The sequence below is a fragment of the Marmota marmota genome, unplaced genomic scaffold (assembly GCF_001458135.2).
Source record: "Marmota marmota marmota unplaced genomic scaffold, marMar, whole genome shotgun sequence".
NCBI lineage: Eukaryota > Metazoa > Chordata > Mammalia > Rodentia > Sciuridae > Marmota > Marmota marmota.
This window is the reverse complement of record NW_026000221.1, coordinates 14,865,941-14,884,005: the sequence shown is the minus strand read 5'-3', so window position 1 is coordinate 14,884,005 and position 18,065 is coordinate 14,865,941. Positions and strand designations below refer to the sequence as shown.

General features: G+C 39.0%; 1 long non-coding RNA gene across 1 annotated transcript in view; it reads right to left on the bottom strand.

Moving 5' to 3' along the window:
• The window catches only part of LOC125612987, a 77,905-nt gene extending 64,082 nt beyond the window's left edge, over positions 1–13,823 (bottom strand). Inside the window, exon 1 of the long non-coding RNA XR_007343486.1 lies at positions 13,656–13,823. This is a non-coding gene — a long non-coding RNA (uncharacterized LOC125612987). The remainder of the gene's footprint in view (positions 1–13,655) is intronic.
• Positions 13,824–18,065: the final 4,242 nt, after the last annotated feature.

Below are 18,065 nucleotides of genomic sequence, written 5' to 3'. Positions count from 1 at the left end.
AGTTTTAGTCTAAGTGTTCAAAAAGGATGATGTATATAGAATGCCTGCTCTGTAATACGCAGCAATCACGTGCACAGTTGTTCTTGGATGGTTCTCATTGATCCTTAGGTGTCAATATATCTGGGTACCCATGAGAAAAATATCTGGATGGTGCATCTTTGGGGCCATTTAGAAGTTGCATTCCTTGTAGAGACTGATTTCATCTGAACTGTCCCCTACCCAAACAGCAGGAAGAATATCTTAGCAGCTGACATACACCATTGGTAGTAGGGAGATTTCCTATTGACAAAGGTGAGAGATCAGGTGAGCTAAGAGAATCTCATTGCAAGTCCTTCTGGTCTTCCTGTGACTGCTGTTGTGTACCAAGACAGTCCCTCTAGCACTCTCTCCCACAGCAAGAAGAGTGTGACTTCACTCCATTTAGCTGTCACTAACCAAAGTAATTGAGGGTCTTGCTTTTTCCATGATAATACTAGAGATGTATTTGATGATACAGTAATAACAACCTGCTCATTTGTTGTGCTTATTTGGAGCACACATAGATGAGTGTTTCATGGTCATTAGCTCACAACATTCCTCTATTTGAGGCACTGTTTTTATTGCTATTTTATGGAAAACAAAGAAAACTGAGTCTCAGGGGCTCCTCACATTGCTCATGATATCATTGCTGGTTAGTGGCAAAGCTAGTGATGTTGGACACACTGCAGGACCATGATCAATTTTAAGAAAACAGATGGGATATGTGATTGAAGGGAGGACTGATTGAAGGGAGGGTTGTATTCTCACTCTGAGCCTCCATGTGATAAATGCTTCCTTGAGAATATTTACCAGAATCCTGGATAAAAGCTGTTATTAGCAATGGTTTAAGTTTAGGGGGAAATTGCTGCTCAGAGAGGCCAACAACTTACCAAAGATACCCAGCTCTGCTAGGCAGAGCTAGAGGATCTCGTGAGATGCTACATCCATATTTGGGGAAAGGTATTTTATACTTATTCGTGTACCCTCAAGAAGCCTCTGCCTTGTATAATTAGTCTGCATCAGCAACAGCATGGCCTTGAAGAGTATTGTTCATAACTAAATATGGGAGAAGCTGAAGTTGATTTGGATCAACAAGAATGTGGGGAAATGGGAGGAAATATCTGAGTGGGGCTCTACAGGAAGGCTTCTGCATATCCTTGCTAAATTAATGAACAAACAATTGTAGCTATAGTGTCACAGTGCTGCTCCAAGTGTTCCATCACTGATGCCCTCAGAGGATAAGAGGAGTATTCTCCCCTTGGAAGGGGAGGCCAGTAGGAAACCAGTGCCGCCAGACAGTGGATCCCAGATAAGGGCACAGAGATGCAAGCCTCAGGTGTCAGGACCTTCCCAGTGCAGGCCAAGGACACCAATCTCCTCCCCAGTGTTCTGATGGCACCAGCAAATGGTCAGAGGCTGCAGAACGGAGAAGGTCGAAGAGAACATCTGGAGAAATGTTGGAGGCTGAGATAAAGAGGGACAACCACACACCACACGGAGTCCTTGATTTGTGCCAGCACACTGCATTGTTATATTATTGATCTGTCCAAAAATCATGAAGCAAACTTAATTTTACACATGAGGCCACTAAAGAGCAAAGGGTCAAGATTTTCCCTCAATTGCGTGATTATGAAAACGGGGAGCCAAGCTTTCTAACATCAACCATACGCTGCTTAGGGCTGCAGAGTTCTTTCCAGGGTGGGAATGTCCCAGCACTTCCCATCTTGGCTCAAGCTGATTGTACTCATTTTTAATTCCTTGGGGAGCTGGCAAGAGGTCAGAAACAAGAACCAGCCACACTGGGGTTGATAAGATGGGAGGGGGGGCATGGGGTGTTCATTTCTAGGCAAAAGGCAGTAGGAGGTGCTGCGGTTAGAGGTTAATGCTGCCCTTGGTGGAAAAATAAGGAGAAATGGATGAGCAGGTGTCTTTGATCAGGACTGTAAAGCTACTAGAACTGCCCAGGTATCTACTGCTGGCATCAACCCTGGGATCAGTTTCACACAGAGATACACAAGTCCTTCTCTGCTCTCCTGTTATTTCTGGATCCTCCACTTTGGATCCCTCTGGCCTCACTGGCCAGTCTGGCTCCATTATCAATTGATGGAGGTTATTCCTCATCCACCCTTCCCGTCTGCGTTAGCCCTCCTGCATTTTTAAGATACTAAAATATTCTATGTCACAGCATTTTCTTTAAATAATAAATTTACGGCAGCAAAATTGGAACAGCTTTCAAAGCACATTCTTGAGATGAACCTTGGCTTGATGTATTACAACATTTGAAGCAGGAATTCCGCACACAAAGTCCTCATCGGGACCTGAAATGATTAGATACGTATGAAAAGGAGCAGTAATGGCAAAGGCAGGCCTCTGGCTGACCTTTGCTTCCCAGTGTCAATACTCATCTTGTTCCCTTTTAATGACACCCACAGTTCGTGCCTAATGAAAGTTTTCCCATTATGAGATTCTGTCAGAAGAAGCAGCCACCAGAATACTGTGCTTGTCCACCTCTGGGTATGTCCAGGGGTGTTTTAACAAAACTGAAGGAAGAGCAGGCCTTCATGTCCCAGAAAGGGACCTGCGCTGTTCCAAATTTGCATGTATCTCAAGGGCAGAATAAATCACCAGCAAATTGGCACACAGAGTAGGATTCCTTGCCCCTGATTTAATAGTGTAGGGGCAACTTCTGAGGCATATTTCTAAATTGCCCTCTTAATACATTTTAATGCATTAGTCAGACATGGCGAGGGAGTAGATATAATTATAACTACTTTTTGGAGATCATACACCATTTGCTGGTTGACACTTTAAAGTGAAGGTGGCCCTTTCGAGCAAATTAAGGTTTCTTAATTCCATGCTATTGCACTTTAAGTCACCTTTGAAATTTTATAATAACCTATAATTGATTGGTTTGGTGAATTGCATCTTAATTGAAAAATATAATATCTAAAAGCTATTTTAATTAACCATTATGCAGGCATTTAGCTATGCAGCTGCTGCAGTCTCAATGAAAATAAATAAATAAATGAATAAATAAGTTCCATAAATGACGTGTCAGCACTGCCTGCTGGTGTGTTCTATTTAAGAACAAAGAGTTGTGGTCTGAGGCTCAAGGGGTAGCTACAGAGGACTAAAAAGGGCATTGCTCAAAGGACTTGAATTTCAGTCTTGAAAAAGGGAGCTGATATTTGACCCCAACCATGGCACCCCATTGAATTTCTGTCATCCATTTACCCAGCTGCTGTTTCAAAAATAAGGTCTAGACAAGGCTCAGTTAGGATGTACAATTATGGTTCTTTAAAAAAAAAATGGAAGGAGCAATCTTCACTAGGAAATTTTCACATGACTTTTGGAGAGGGGGCATCTGAAAACCAACAAAAATAATGCTTCAAAGTCCACTTTTCTGGAATCTGATTTTTCTCAATCTGGTGGATAATGGCAGCAGGATAATTATGTCTCAAAAGTTGCTCAACTCCACACTAAAATGCATGTTTATTACATGTGAATTATGTTCAGTTAAAATAAATCACTACTAGGGACAATTTGAGAAAAGTCCAGTTTACTTAGGTTTCTGTTTCCCTGGCTATTTTAATGTGGTGTCTTATTACACAAGGAGAAGTGGGGTACTGTTCAGAGAGCAGCTAACTCACTAGTGAGTGCAAAACACAAAGTTAAAACTTCTCTGGTACTTCATCTTAAAAAGACCATTATCAGATTTCACCTTCAGTATTCATGGTATTCATTTTTAAATGAACTAAGCAAAAAAATGTCTCAAATGGAAACTCTTTCAATGCCCATGACATGAAATTGTACAACTTTCAGTCTGTGGAATTAAGAAAAGGAAAAAAAAAAAAAGAGAGTAGGATGAGGATTCAAACCCCAACCAGTTTATAATATTGTTAACCAGCCAATTACACTGTTAGTTCACAATGATAAAATTCTCTCCAAATACGGCTTAGCTATTCCTTGTTCTTTGCAATAATTTTCTTCCAATTTGCCACTGTTTCATAAAGTTTTGTCAATCATAAGCATTTTTTAGAAGATTGAAATGGCAAGTTAATAGTTTACTCTGAAAGAGACAAACACTGGGGGGGAACAGCTGCACCATTGCATAGTGACGGAGAATGCCAACGTAATGAAGGAGCAAGCGGGCAATTAAAAAGAAGGAAATGCTCACAGAATGGATTTCTAACGTGCAGGCTCCCTAATTTGTAAATCTATTGAGGATTGTTTAAACATGTTCCTTTTGATCAATAAAATTCCTAATGGCTGTTTGCATTCCCACTGAATGTCCCTAAACTGGCGTCTGCAAGCTTAGCAAAGTTGAACACAGAGGAATTCAAGGCAAACCCAGAATACTGGTGCCTGTACTGTTCCTCTGAAACTTTGAGCTCAAGAGCAAAAACAGAGGTCTTAAAGACAGAGAACTGAAAAGATGAAAGGGAGTAAAAAAGCATGTCGGAAGCCGGCTAGTCTGGACTTTTCCTACTCCAGTTCATTTCATTTCTTCTGCAATTTAGAGAGGAACAAAGAAGGATATGGAAGTTGAACACCAATATTTAGGACTCTGCTAGGAAGCTTGGCATGCCCGAAATGCATTTGGAAAGAAGGGTGTGTCTGCTACAATGCATTCGCCAAAAAGGCTTTGCCTACTCTATGCCCTTCTTGTTTATTCTAACTCATTCAAGTTATCAAGTCTGTTCCATCAAATAAAACACTTTTCCTGAAGCTCACTTCAAATTTTGCACAGCATTTGCATTAAATTTCTCTTGGCTTAACTCACATGATGGTTGCAAACCTTCCTCATTATTCCCATCATTTTGATGGACTGTGTGTGTGAGAGAGAGATGACCCTCACAATTTGTTAAGATCTCTCACTTCACTTCTCCACTGTGATTCCTATTCTTCCTTCCAACCCACTACTATCTTTAACCACCCTAGGGAAAAAGCCCTTTCCTGTGTTTTGTTCCTATCTTTGCATATCTCTTTGAAGTACCTTTATCTGGCTTGTCAACTGAAGAATAAATTCACCCAAGGACATTTATAACCAAGGCTGTTCTCACCCACTTTGGAGCAGAGGGAAGATGGTTCGAAACAAACAGGTAAGGAGAAGAGGTTTAGCAAACAGGGAGGATGTGGCTCAACAGAACAAAAAGAAAAACATAGGCTGGTATTGAAGGTAGGCAGTCAAGGGCTCCTAGGACCCTTTTCATTGCAAGCTGGACTAGCATGGCTGAGTGAAGGAGCATGCACACAGTTGCAGCAAGGCTTATTCTTAGCAGTGGGGGTAAAGCAGCAATTTGGGACTTTGAGTGATTTCTGTCATTTCTTCATTTTAAGAATGATCCTTAAAAGTGAATAATACACACACACACACACACATAAAAGATGTATATATGTGTGTTTGTATGTATGTGTGTGTGTGTATATATATATAGATAGATCGATCTTAGATTAAGAAGTGTCCCACAGACTGCAGATTGAAGAATAAAAAAACTCTTTTTTTACAACCGGAAAACTTGAAGACAAATAAATGTAAATGAGGAGGCTTCTAACATACATTATATTTTATATACATGCATCCAGTATCAACACAAAGAAAGCATTTCACTTGTGAATGCAGTCTGTGACAGTCCCTGTGCCAGGTGATAGGCAAACATGACCACTGCCCCTGTGGAGTGTACAGATAGTAAGGGAGACACTCATTAGATAGCTAAGACAATGATGTGTCTTGATTTGGTTTTGGCTAGGGTGGGGAAAAGAATTTATTTAATTACGTATTTGTTGGCACTGGAGATTGAACTCAGAGACACGTTGCCACTGAGCTACATACTCCAGCCCCCCTTTTTAAAATATTATTTATTTTGGGATAGGGTCTTGCTAAGGGGCTGAGACTGACTTTGAACATGTAGTACTTCTGCCTCAGGCTCCCAGATCACTGGGATTACAGGCATGCATCACCGTGAGGGGAGTTTATGTTAATTGTCAAAATTCAGATAGCATAACCATTTTTTTTCTGTTATGGAAGCAATGCATATTCATTCATAAATATGGATCGCAGGCATGCTGCTCTCCAGCCTGCCTGAATCATTCAACTACCTGCACAACACATTTCTCAATGCCAAAATAGGCTTTTTGTCATCATTTTAAAAATGGCTGTGTGTTGCTTCATTGCATGAATGGACCACTTAACCTGCTTTGGAGTTCTTTATCTCTTTAAATCACACTATCCCTATTTATATCAGCCTTTAAATATGGGTCTTCATGGGTTTGCTGTATGATTTGAAAGCAAAGTAGACTAAATGAGAGCATTCTGTAAGCCACTAACCTAATGCAGACTAGGACTTTTGTTTCATTTAAACCTTGGTCAAATCTTGGTTCTCCTAGCCAGAAAAAAAAAAAAAATGTTTCATTTTGTTTTCACCTCTCTGAAACTTAGTGTCTTCATTTACAGAGGAGGATACCTGCAACTCAAAGTTCTGCCCAAAATTAAAGGTATCACTTCAGGTAGAAAAGTTCAGTCCCATATCTGACATGCAGTACATAGTAGGTGTATCAATTGCTGCTTCTGCTTCTTGGTCAGGACTTCCATTGTTCCTTCATAATGCCCCCTGCTTGGCCTCTCCGCTGGGCAATCAGTGTCTCTTCAGTGTAGAGAAGTTTAAAATGCTCATAAGCACACTTTGTTTGCATGAATTCAAAGGCAACAACCTTCATGTGATGTTGTGAACTTTGCATCTCACAAGGAAAGAGGCTCAAAGAAGCTCAATACATTGTCTAGTGTTGCCTTGCCTGTGGATAGTTCTTCATGACAGTGTATAAACCAGGAGACGGGAAAGTCATGGTAAAAGACTGGAAATGGGGCAGGGGACAAAGAACATAAAACAGCTTTTCCGCTGCAAAATAGATCATGAGTTCAAAGAGTTCAGCTCTAGTACAAGAGCGGATAATGGGTTTCAAATATAGTCACCCAATAGTGGTGAGCATATAAGTCAGGTGAAGTACAGGGTGGCTGAAAATCATGGCCAGGTCACCAAGCCTTAAAGTGACCTGACTGACACCTGAGATAATACCACTTATTATTTTTTGAACATCTGTACTGAGCACTGGTAGAGCTGGAGATAGAATTAAGAATGAATAACATAACCGAGCTAGACTGCAAAACTTATAACACATGCCTTAAATGGCCCTGTAGGATATACATTTGTGATTCTAAAACCGAAAATCCATTGTGGTCTCTTTGATTAGAAAGTTCAGTAAAGGAAGAGAAGGAACCAAACCCCTGCTCTTTTATGTTATCCACATCCCTGCTTTTAAATTCACAGACATTAAAAAAATATCTGTTCCAAATATATCATGTGTTTCAGATCCCTTCAAGAAAAACAAATGCCAAGATAATGTAATCATATATATCAGTGACTTGATATGTAGTAAGGGAAAGTCTATATATTATGACAGAAGACAGCATAAGGAGGGGAAATTCCTTTGACACATGACAACTTCTGCTTCTCATGATATATTAAGGCCCATTGAGAAATCCCCAAGGAGTGTGGTTTGATGGGTTGAGGTAGAGGAGAGCCCAACATAAGTAACTATTTGTATATGAGATCACACACCAAAGAGATATTTTTCATTAAGACTGAAATGGCTGACCACCAGCCCATCTGACATGAGAATGGAACAAACCCTTCATAATGCATGTGTGTGAGTGGGGGTGTGTCTCCAGGGGACCCCAAGATAATGTTCTTAATGTAGTTTCCGAGAAGGGTGATAACAACTTTACCCTGTAGGAAAGCCAGAGTCGCAGAAACTGGGTTTCCCACTTTGCCTGCACTGATTATCATCAAGAAACATTTGATTGTGTTTTAAGATGACTGGTTAGGACTGGGATGAAAATGTTATAAATTATTATGGATTCTTTCATGATGGATACAAGTTGGCAGAAAAACGTCCCATGAATTCATTTGCTTCTTTCAAAGAAGATTCTGAAAATGATCAAGAACATCATCCCACTCTGCTGTGGAATGGTGAATGTTGTTATTCTGCTATTCCTTACCCAATATTGTCTGTGCCTAATACTGAAGATTATCATAACTGGAAAGATCCAGAGAGAAGTCAGAATTTATTTTTAAATTCATGTATTTATTCATTCATTCGTCAATTTGAATATGTCCTTGATGGAAAAACTGTGCCCTAGAGCGTGGTACACAAACATGATTAAAACTGCCTTTCATGCTCTCAGGGAATGGGAAGACCCACAAATTGATGGTTATGATGGAACGGGATTGGTTCTAGAATGTCTCTGTATGTATGTGCACGCACTCATATATAAGAGGAATAATAAAGTTTATCTTGAAAAGCAAAGGATAAAAGAAGATAAGATCACAGACTATGGAGTCACTGAGGTCTGGGTTTAGAATAAACAAACTTGAGTACATCAGCACAAGGGAGTTGAATGGAAGTATTTCAAGACAGATAAAAGGAAGGCACATGTCAAAAAACAGCTAGTAATTCTGAGAAAAATTCCTTGCTCTAAAATGTGATACTTCCTGAAAATAGAAAAAAGCTTCACAAAAACACCACCTCCTTCTCAGAGTTGTGAAGACACAAGGAAACGTGTATAACTCCCCAGCAAAGTGTCTCATGTACAGTGTATGACTGATATTTATTTCATTTGCTTGTCTAGGATCCCTGCACCTATCAAGTGACTTGGCCCCATGGTAAAACTAAGCTTTTTAATGGTAGCTCTTTCTCCAAAAAGGGTAAAGCTCTTCAGCATCTTTTCACCTCTATGACATTCATATTCTATCAATAAGAAAACTCTTTCAATCCTGTATCCCTTATATTCTGAGCCTACTTATGTCACCAGATCACCAGGTTTACCTTTAAGAATCATGGAGTTCCCAAATATGCTTTTCTTAAAAATGTGAGCATGTTCTATGTCTGTGAATGTCACTTCCTTAAGATCAGCGCCTTTTAAATTGTTCAACATCATAGCACATTTACAGAATGAATGGTCCCTTTAGTTGAAACACATCATCTGTAGCTTTTCTTTTTAAGACAGTATTGTGATCTAAATATGTGTCTCGCTCCCTAAAATTCGTATTTTGAAACTTTATCCCCAATGTGATTGCATAAACAAGTGAAGGCTTTAGGAGGTGATTATGGAGAAGCATTTGGGATTTAGACGTGTTAGTGACAATACAGTGAAGGTGGAACCAATCATGAATGGGATCAGGGCTGAAGGACCTAGTTTTCCCCTCCCACCAAGAGAAGATGCAGTTACCTTCTATGAAACAAAAGATAATGGCCTTTACAAGACACAGAATTTGTTGATGTCTTGACCTGGGACTACGAGAAATAAATTTATTTTATAAGCTTTTGCCTCCAAGATATTTTGTGTATTTTGTTACAATAGCCTAAAATATGAACACATTATTTTTTATCCCAACAATTTATAATGAATCAGTACTTACCTGCCCTGATCAATGGTCAATTGGTATTATTCTAAGATCCGCTAATATCTACTGGTATTGATTTACAGCAAAGTTATGGATAATTACTTCCATTTTTATTAATGAGATAATAGATTCAGAGGTATAAAGGTCAAACCAGATTTAAAACTCATCTTGACCAGACCTCAATGCCTGTGCTCAACCACCATACTGTCTCTTGCAGCTCTGAAATCAAAATGATTGTCCAGTAACGTGCCTGTTCTCTAAATGGTCTTTCTGATGCCATGCTGAGTAAACCTAAGGTCCTCGCGGCATCTCCATTTGTGTCACATATTTATGACAATGGCCTAGTATAATATAAAGGATGGAAGGAAGGAAGGGAGGAAGGAAGGAGGAAAGGAAACAAAGGGAAAGAGAAACAGAAAAAGAAATATAGGTCGGGGGGAACCACTGAGGAATCCAAAGTCACTCTCATTTTCCACCAAATTGCTGCAATAACGTAATTCCAACAGAGGAGTTCTTTGTACCCTTAGCCAGCTGCCAGGTATTATAAACTAAGGGTCATTTACTTCTCTACTTAGAACACTGCTGCCACTTAAGTTTGCAGGTAACTTTTCAAAACCAAAATTAATATGGAAACTGGAGGAATTAGGTATCAAAACCCATAGATTTTAACTTAAACTCTCTGTTTCAACCTTGTTCTTTATTCAAGAAAAAAAAATACTGATTTTTCCTAAAGACACATCTTCCATACTTGTAGGAGATCCAAGCCTAACAAATCCTTTTAGTACTGATTCTAAAATATTATCAGGCAAAAGCTTGAAAGGTCAAGAATACAGAAGAAATTACTAAAATCTTAGATTTTGGGTGAGCTTTTAAAAACAACTGCTCCCATTCTCAAAACAAGGCCCTTTCCATCATTACTAAGACAGTTTTCTAGCATTAAAAAAAATCCAGATGCAGGGGATCCTGTCACCTCCCAAGACAGTGCATATAATTTGCTGGTCAACAACTGTTAGAACGTTCTTAACTTCCGTTGAGATGAGGGTTATCTCTTGCAGTTCTAACCTGGCCTAGAAAGAACATTACTTCTTTTGATCATGAAATACATTCAGTAGTACAATGTGGACATCATCCTCCTTCCCCTGGTACTCCCAAGTCTTCTCTGAAGTCAAGTAGAAGGTTCTGGACTATTTCTTGGAAAAGGATGCATCTGGGAGGTAGGGTGGGAGCAGACTTCAGGAAATAAACCGGAGAGGTCATTACTTGGACAAACCTGGAAGGAGCTGAAAGTAATCACAGGTCTTTCACTATGGTTTGTATGGAAAAGCAGCTCAATGGCCCCAAAAGATGTGTCAGTCCAAAGACAGATGTCCCAGGAGGAGACTTTCGTGAGCCCTGTAGTGATGAGACAAATGGTGTTCAGAGGAATCACCGTGCCGATAAGGATAATGCTTCTCCTGCAAACACATGCACTTAAACTCTTCCTGTGCTTTTCTGGTCTTCCATGCATAAATGTTTAATTTTCCATTTTGCCATCAATCAGCTGGCTGCCCAGGGACGAGAGTCAGTGGATAAAAGCGGCCCAGTGTGGTCTGCCCAGACCTCCAGAAGCACTCAAGTCACCCGAGAGCTTCTAAAGAGCTGATGTCAGGATGGGGCCCTTGATTAATGTTTCCCTGGGACACTCTGACACCCTTGTACTGATAGGAGAGATAAGAGCCTGGCTAAGGCTGCCAGAAAGCCCTGCTTGAGAGGAATGAGGTCAAGGTCAGAAACATCAGGACATCTGCCCAGAAGCATGAGGCCTGGTTTCCTCTGGGGGCAGCGTGTTGGCCTGCAAAGGCCAGGCAGAGAGCAAAAGATCGTTTTGTAGTACTGGAAGACAAACAAGAGATAAGACAGATGGTGTGAAAGGGGAGGCTGGAGACCAGAGGAAGAATCCACAGATAACAGACTGAACGCATCTGGGGATTTGCTGTGGAATGTATGACTTCATTTATCAGCGGAAGGACTGGCTTGTGTCGCCAGCCTCTGGGTCTGCCTACTTGGGAAGGGGGTGGTGTGCTGTACACAGCAGCACCGCAAATCACAGGGCTTTTTGATATGTTGCAGTTCTAAGTTTAATAACTGGCAACAATAGTCTCTATGTCAGTTCCTCACTAAGGAAGTTTCTCTGGACTCTCAAAGAGTGTTCCTCAAGCCAGGTACTGCACTGTCACGGACCAGCTCAGGTACAAGCTACTCCCAAAGAAGAATGCCTCCTGGATGTCACTTCCTGACTGTCTCTCTAATCAGAAGCCTTCTCTTCACACCTTGGCTTGGGCTTGGTCAATTTCAGCTACTGTGATCAGAAAGGGTTTCTGACTGGCCTGCTATCCTCAGAGCTAAGTCTCTGCAATCAGTGATCCTCAGAAGTGAGCCAATGCACCTTGGGAGGGAGGGAGGAGAGAAGTCAGGAAGCATTCAGTGAGTATTCTAGAAGATTCGTGTGAACCTGTGCTTGTTTGTTTGTTTAAACACACTCAAGTTTGTTTAAACACACTTGTATATAAGGACAGAGTGTGTTTATAGGCATACCTGTGTGTTGATTAGGATATATAGAGGCATTAACTCCCATCATCTATCTGTTCACCTATCTCTCCTATTACTCTAATGCACCAAATGACTTTAGATGCTTCTCCTCGTCATTCTGGAGATCCATCTATAAAAAGACATCATAGAATTTCTTAAAGGTCCCTCCTAAGTGTCACCTTCTCAGAACTTTTGCCTAACTGAGATTACTTATTTGTCAGAGGAGAAAATGTTGACCCTTAACTATATTGTCAGCGGCCTGGAACTATAATCAATGTTTCTTCATTCATTCATTCTCCCTTCAGTCATTATTTATTTACACGTTAGGCACTGGGTGAGATATTAAAGTTCAAATGATCAAAGTGGTTTCTGCCCTAAGGGGTTCCCAGTTTATTGGAAGATACAGGCAAGTAGATGAGCAAACTTCAACACAACAGGATAGTTTATATAGCACAGGGATGCTCAGGATACTTAAAACTCCCCCTCAAATAAAAACAAAACAAAACAAAAAAGACCTAGAACATACTTTCTTATGTATGGAAAATGAAATAAGAAAGACAAAGATTGATTGATTGATTTTGGAAGTTTGTTTGTTTGTTTAAGAAAATAAGTTGTAGCAGCAGGTAGTTTAAACCAAACAACTAAATGTGCTTTGATCCTGATTTTTTAATTTGTTCCTCTTAGTTCTACATGACAGTAGAATATATTTTGACATACTTATACAAACATAGAGTATGTCTTATTCTAACTGGGATCCCAGTCTTGTACATGATGTAGAGATTCACCAAGGCATGTTCATATATGTATATAGGAAAGTTATATCAAAATCAGTGAAAACTGTCTTCTTAGTCCTGTCCTTTTGAATTTTTTTTTTTAATTTTGGCTGAGTGGGCACCATCTCAGCTAGACCACCTGGAAAGATGGGACAGAGGGAAACAGTTCTAGTCAAACTTGTGAAAGTGGCTAAGCAGCTGTGCTTTGAGTGTTCTGAGCCCCCTGTCCAACGGTGCAGATTTGGTAAGAAACCCTATTTAAAGCATACCACGAGATACTATAAAGCTCAAAGGGGGAAAGTGTCAGATGTGCTACTCTGCCATCCATTCCCCACAGAGTGGACAGGTAAGGCCCATTTCTAAAGGATTCTATTGGACAAGCCACTAAAGCAACATAGAGCCCAGCCCTAAACCATCCTGTCATCTGCTACTTCTGGCCTCAGAAGTCCCTGCTCCCATCCACAAGGAGTAAGAGGATAGGAAGGCAGGTGCTTTCTGACACTAAATTGAAGATACCAGTCAATTCCTGATGGAGCCCCTAACCTGCTATGGTTTGGTGTGAAGGGACAGTTAAAGGCAGATAGAATCAGAGTCATATTCAGAACACAGAGCTGAGCTCCAAGCTCAGTTTCATGATGCTTAAATGTTGACTGCAATATGCCACTCTCACCAACCCATTGCAAAGATGAAATAGTGATGTATATAAAAACCATATTACACACTGCAAAGTGTGTGAAAGTAAGTGAAAGTAAGCAATAGCCAACTGTCCTTCCAGCAGAATGATGTCTTCCCCTGTGCGATTTAAGTGCTCCTGAGGATGTTCTTTTGGACTCACCCTTGTTGGATCCTGCAGTCCTGGTCTCATTCTCATCTGACTTATCTGGTCCAGCTGAAGCAGGAGACAGCTCAGTCCTCCCATCTTAGTTGCTCCTCCCCTCCAAGTGGGAGCAGCTAAGCCAGGAGGAATCCTGATCCCAGGGGAGCTCTGAAGGAGCTGAGTCAGTGCCCACACAGCTACCAGACAGGAAATGCATCAGACAGGCTTTCTCTTCCCAAGGGAACCTGGCTCACCAGCAGCACTGAGTGGAAGGGTCCACACCCAGCTGAGGATCAGACAATTGGCTGTCCCGGGCTTCCTTGCTGCTTCGCTGTGAGTTTCAAACAATCGCCACTTCTTCTGAAGGTACAACTGAGAGCCTTTGGTTCTTATCAACATCATGAGCACAAAGCCTGAGATCCTGGTAACAACACAGAGACAGAAGTGAGCAATGAAGCAACATGATCCGGTTGGGAGAAGCACATTCTCTGAGCATGAAAGAAAAAAACACACTAGTCAACAATCCCTTTAAATCTCAGTGTCCCTGAAAATCACGAAAATTAATGGCAGATATGATTTGATTATGAAATTGGCAAGTAAGAGTGAGAGAATACATGAATAAGGGACATGGTACCCAGTGCTGGTGAGAGTGTGAATGAACAGACACTCGCATATACTACCTAGGAGCAAAAAGGACATGACTTAACTAGTAATGATACTATGGTTTAGATGTGAGGTGTCCCCCAAAAGCTCATGTGTGAGACAATGCAGGAGAGTTCAGAGGTGAAATGATTGGATTATGAAAGCATTACCCTAATCATTGCATCAATCCATTTGAATGGATTAACTGGGTGGTAATTATATGTAGGTAGGATATAGCTGAAGGATGTAGGTCTTTGAGGGTGTGCTTTTGGGGTGATTATTTCGTCTCTGGTGAGTGAGCATTCTCTCTCTGCTTCCTGGTGCTGTGTTCTGAGCTGTTTTCCTCTGCCGTGCCCTTATACCAGGATGTTCTTCTGCACCTCTGGCCCAGAGCAATAATCTGCCATCTGTGGACGGAGACCTCTGAAACTGTGAGCACCAAATAAACATTTTCTCCTCTTAAATTACTTTTGTTGGGTCTTTTGAGCACAACAGTGAAAAAAGATGACTAAAACAACTAACATTTTGGAAAAACTTAAAAATATATTAATATGTATTATTAAGCAGAAAATCAGACTATAAAACATGTATAATCTGTCCTATGGAGAGCAAATATATATATTTGTATATATGCATAATAAAATTATCTAATTATATAACAGAAATATACCTCATACTTCATTCAGGATGATGTAAAGCCGTAGGTGATTTTATATGCTTTTTAATATTAGAAATAGAGGTATTACACAACAGAAACAAAACATAACTCTTAAAAAAGAAGAAAGCTCATCTTAGTAGGTGATCTAACGGAAGAGGAGAATAAAACAGTGGTTACTACAGGGTGAGGGGAGAGGGGAAGAGAGGGATGGGGGAAGACTTATGAATGGGTACTAAGTTACAATAAAATAAGAACAAGAAATTCTGTTGTGTTATTGCACAGTAGGGTGACTAGAGATAACAATAATATGCTGTATATTTCATAAAGATAGAAGAAAGAATTTTGAATGTTTTCATCATAAATGATAAATGTTTTACGAGAGAGATACATTTAACCTGTTTAGAACATTATATAATGTACACGTGTATTGACACTTCACATGGTATCACATTTATATGTCTAAAGTTTTAGTTTGTATGTATTCTGAAAATTTTACTGAAAATTTTAAAAAAGAACATTTTGTTAAGAAAAGAGGTAACTGAAAATAAACATTTGTTTACCTGCTACAACAGGCCAGAGATTATGCTAAAGAATTTGCATGCATCATCATAGTTGAGCCTGACAGCCTCTGTGAGGGTAGGTATGATTAAATATTATTATTATTATTATTATTATTATTATTATTATTATTTGTATGTAATCATATGTAATCCAGACAATTTTATTATCCCTTCCCACACATTTAAAAAATTAAGAATTAAAAAATCTACCAACCAACTAAAAAGAATTCAAGTGATTTATTGGAGTTTCTTATTAATGTGGAAAATAAAAATACAGATGGTGATGAGGAAAACATATTCCTAAAAGTTTATAGATAGCATAATCTTAATTGTGTAAAATACCCATATGAACTCATACAGAAGAGATCAAAGAATAAAAAATTCCACCAAAAAATTTATAGGTGTCTATTTCAGCTGTGAGTGGAGTGTTTCATTCCTGTTCTTTTTAAACACCAAAATTGATGCTCTAATAAGATATTACAAATTTATAATATATATTATTATTTTATAATATAATTTTATAAACATAATAAACTATAGTTTTAAATTTAAGAGTGTAAATATACAAGTATATAAATAAATAAACACAAAAGTAAATATTTGCTCTTATTCTATTTTACTGGGACCTAAGTTAGTCTTGTTTTGGGGTCTATTTTTGTTCAGGGAGAAGGAAAGGAGGGGAGGTCATATTCTATATACCTGAGATTCTAGAAGAAACTTATTGATCTTTCAAATGCATTTTTGATATAAGCCTGTCAATCTTGGCTGCACATTAGAATCACTTGGGTGCTTTTAGAAGGTATTAAAGGCTGGGTTTCATCTCCAAGAAATTCCTATTTTATTGGTTGAGGCTTGCATCTACCGCAGACATCAGGATTTTGTTTCACCTCTCCTAGTTGATACTACTATGTAGCCAGGGCTGAAAATACTTAGGTTATAGCATTTAAATGCCAAAGCCTGTCTCCAGAAACCAAAGCCAACATCTCTGAGAGTAGGTGCTATCAATGAATGCCTCCCCTGGAGTACACCCCATGCAAATACATTCCAGGCCTGGAGCTAATCCTACTTCCAAATGTAGCAATATTCTTTCTTTGTCTCCACTCCCTCCCCTATTTTCCTTTATACATTTCAAACCATGCTCCAAAGAACATCTGGGGCTTTTTGAATTTTAATCCATTGACTATCTTCCTTGATATTAATTTTTTTGATTAGAGCTTCAAAGGATTGAATATTTTTATGACTCTTGATGGTTCCTATATTACTTTCCAAAAGGCTCCTACTGCTTTTCATTATCCCTGATACGTAACAATTTACTTCATTAAATTATTCCATTTTTCTGACTTTGGTGACTATAGCAGGTATAAATATTCTATCTACTTCTTCATTTATGATCGCTACCTATTCTCCCTTACTTGGAAAAATTTCTTTACAAATGTATCTATTATCATCTGCAATAATCTTATTATGAATACATATAAATTCTATAAATAACTTAGACATGATCACTTTAATGAAAACCTTAAGCATTTTTCCTGTCTGCTTTTTTTATTGTTTTTGTTCCTCTTTACTATGAAGATAGATTTCATGTAATGAAAGATAAAACGGTTGAATTTAAAAATTTATCACTTCAAAACTTGTAAGCATTTTTTCTTCCAATGATCTCATAAAGTGTTAATTCTATTTTGATATGTGAGTGTGTATATAAGTTTTTTATCCAACAAGGATTTATACCAGTTTGTAGATGCAAAGGAGCTACTGAAATTTTCACTCTTCAAAGATTAGCTAATTTTGCAAAAACTGTTTATACACTGGCCCCTTCCCTTCAAGTCACATGAGCAAGTGCACATACAGGTTTTCCGTTCTGTCTCATTGATCCACCTGTCTAGTTTTGTGCAAGTAACATGCTGAGTTAAATCCTGCTGCCACATAATATCGTTTTATATCCAAAAGAGCTGGCATTCCCTAATTCTTTAAGATATTATTTGACATATGCTCAAATATATTTTATAAAATTCTAATTTATTGCATGATATTTCCTTTTGATCTTTTGCTCAGGATTAAATAAAATGTGTAAATTAATTTGTAAACCAAAAATATTTTAATCATATTTTTGGATGCATTGAAATTTCCTAATACTCACAGCCATCTCTTATGGATCAAAGCAAAGGACAATGACCCCGTTTCTCTCTTCTCAGGACCTAATTCTTTTACTTTCCTTTTACCAATAAGTTTCTTGCCAATCACAGGTCCAGGTTTGAGAATTATGAGAAGATCCTAAGATTTTTATTTCTACTTCCTGACAGTGGCACTAAGTACCCAGAAAAATAGCAAATCAATGTCCAGCATTGAATTTAGACTTCACCTTCAAACAAAGCAAGAAGTGCCATGCTGAATTTGGGTGCACAGTCTGGCCTTGTGAACAAGAAAAGGACCAAGGTGATTATTTAGGGCTGTCATGTTGGGCATCCAGACTTTAACCCTGTTCAGTAAAAAAAATATTGCTTTTAAATGTATCATATCACCACTGTAAGCATGCATACTTATTTAAAATTTCTCTTCCCTCAGCCA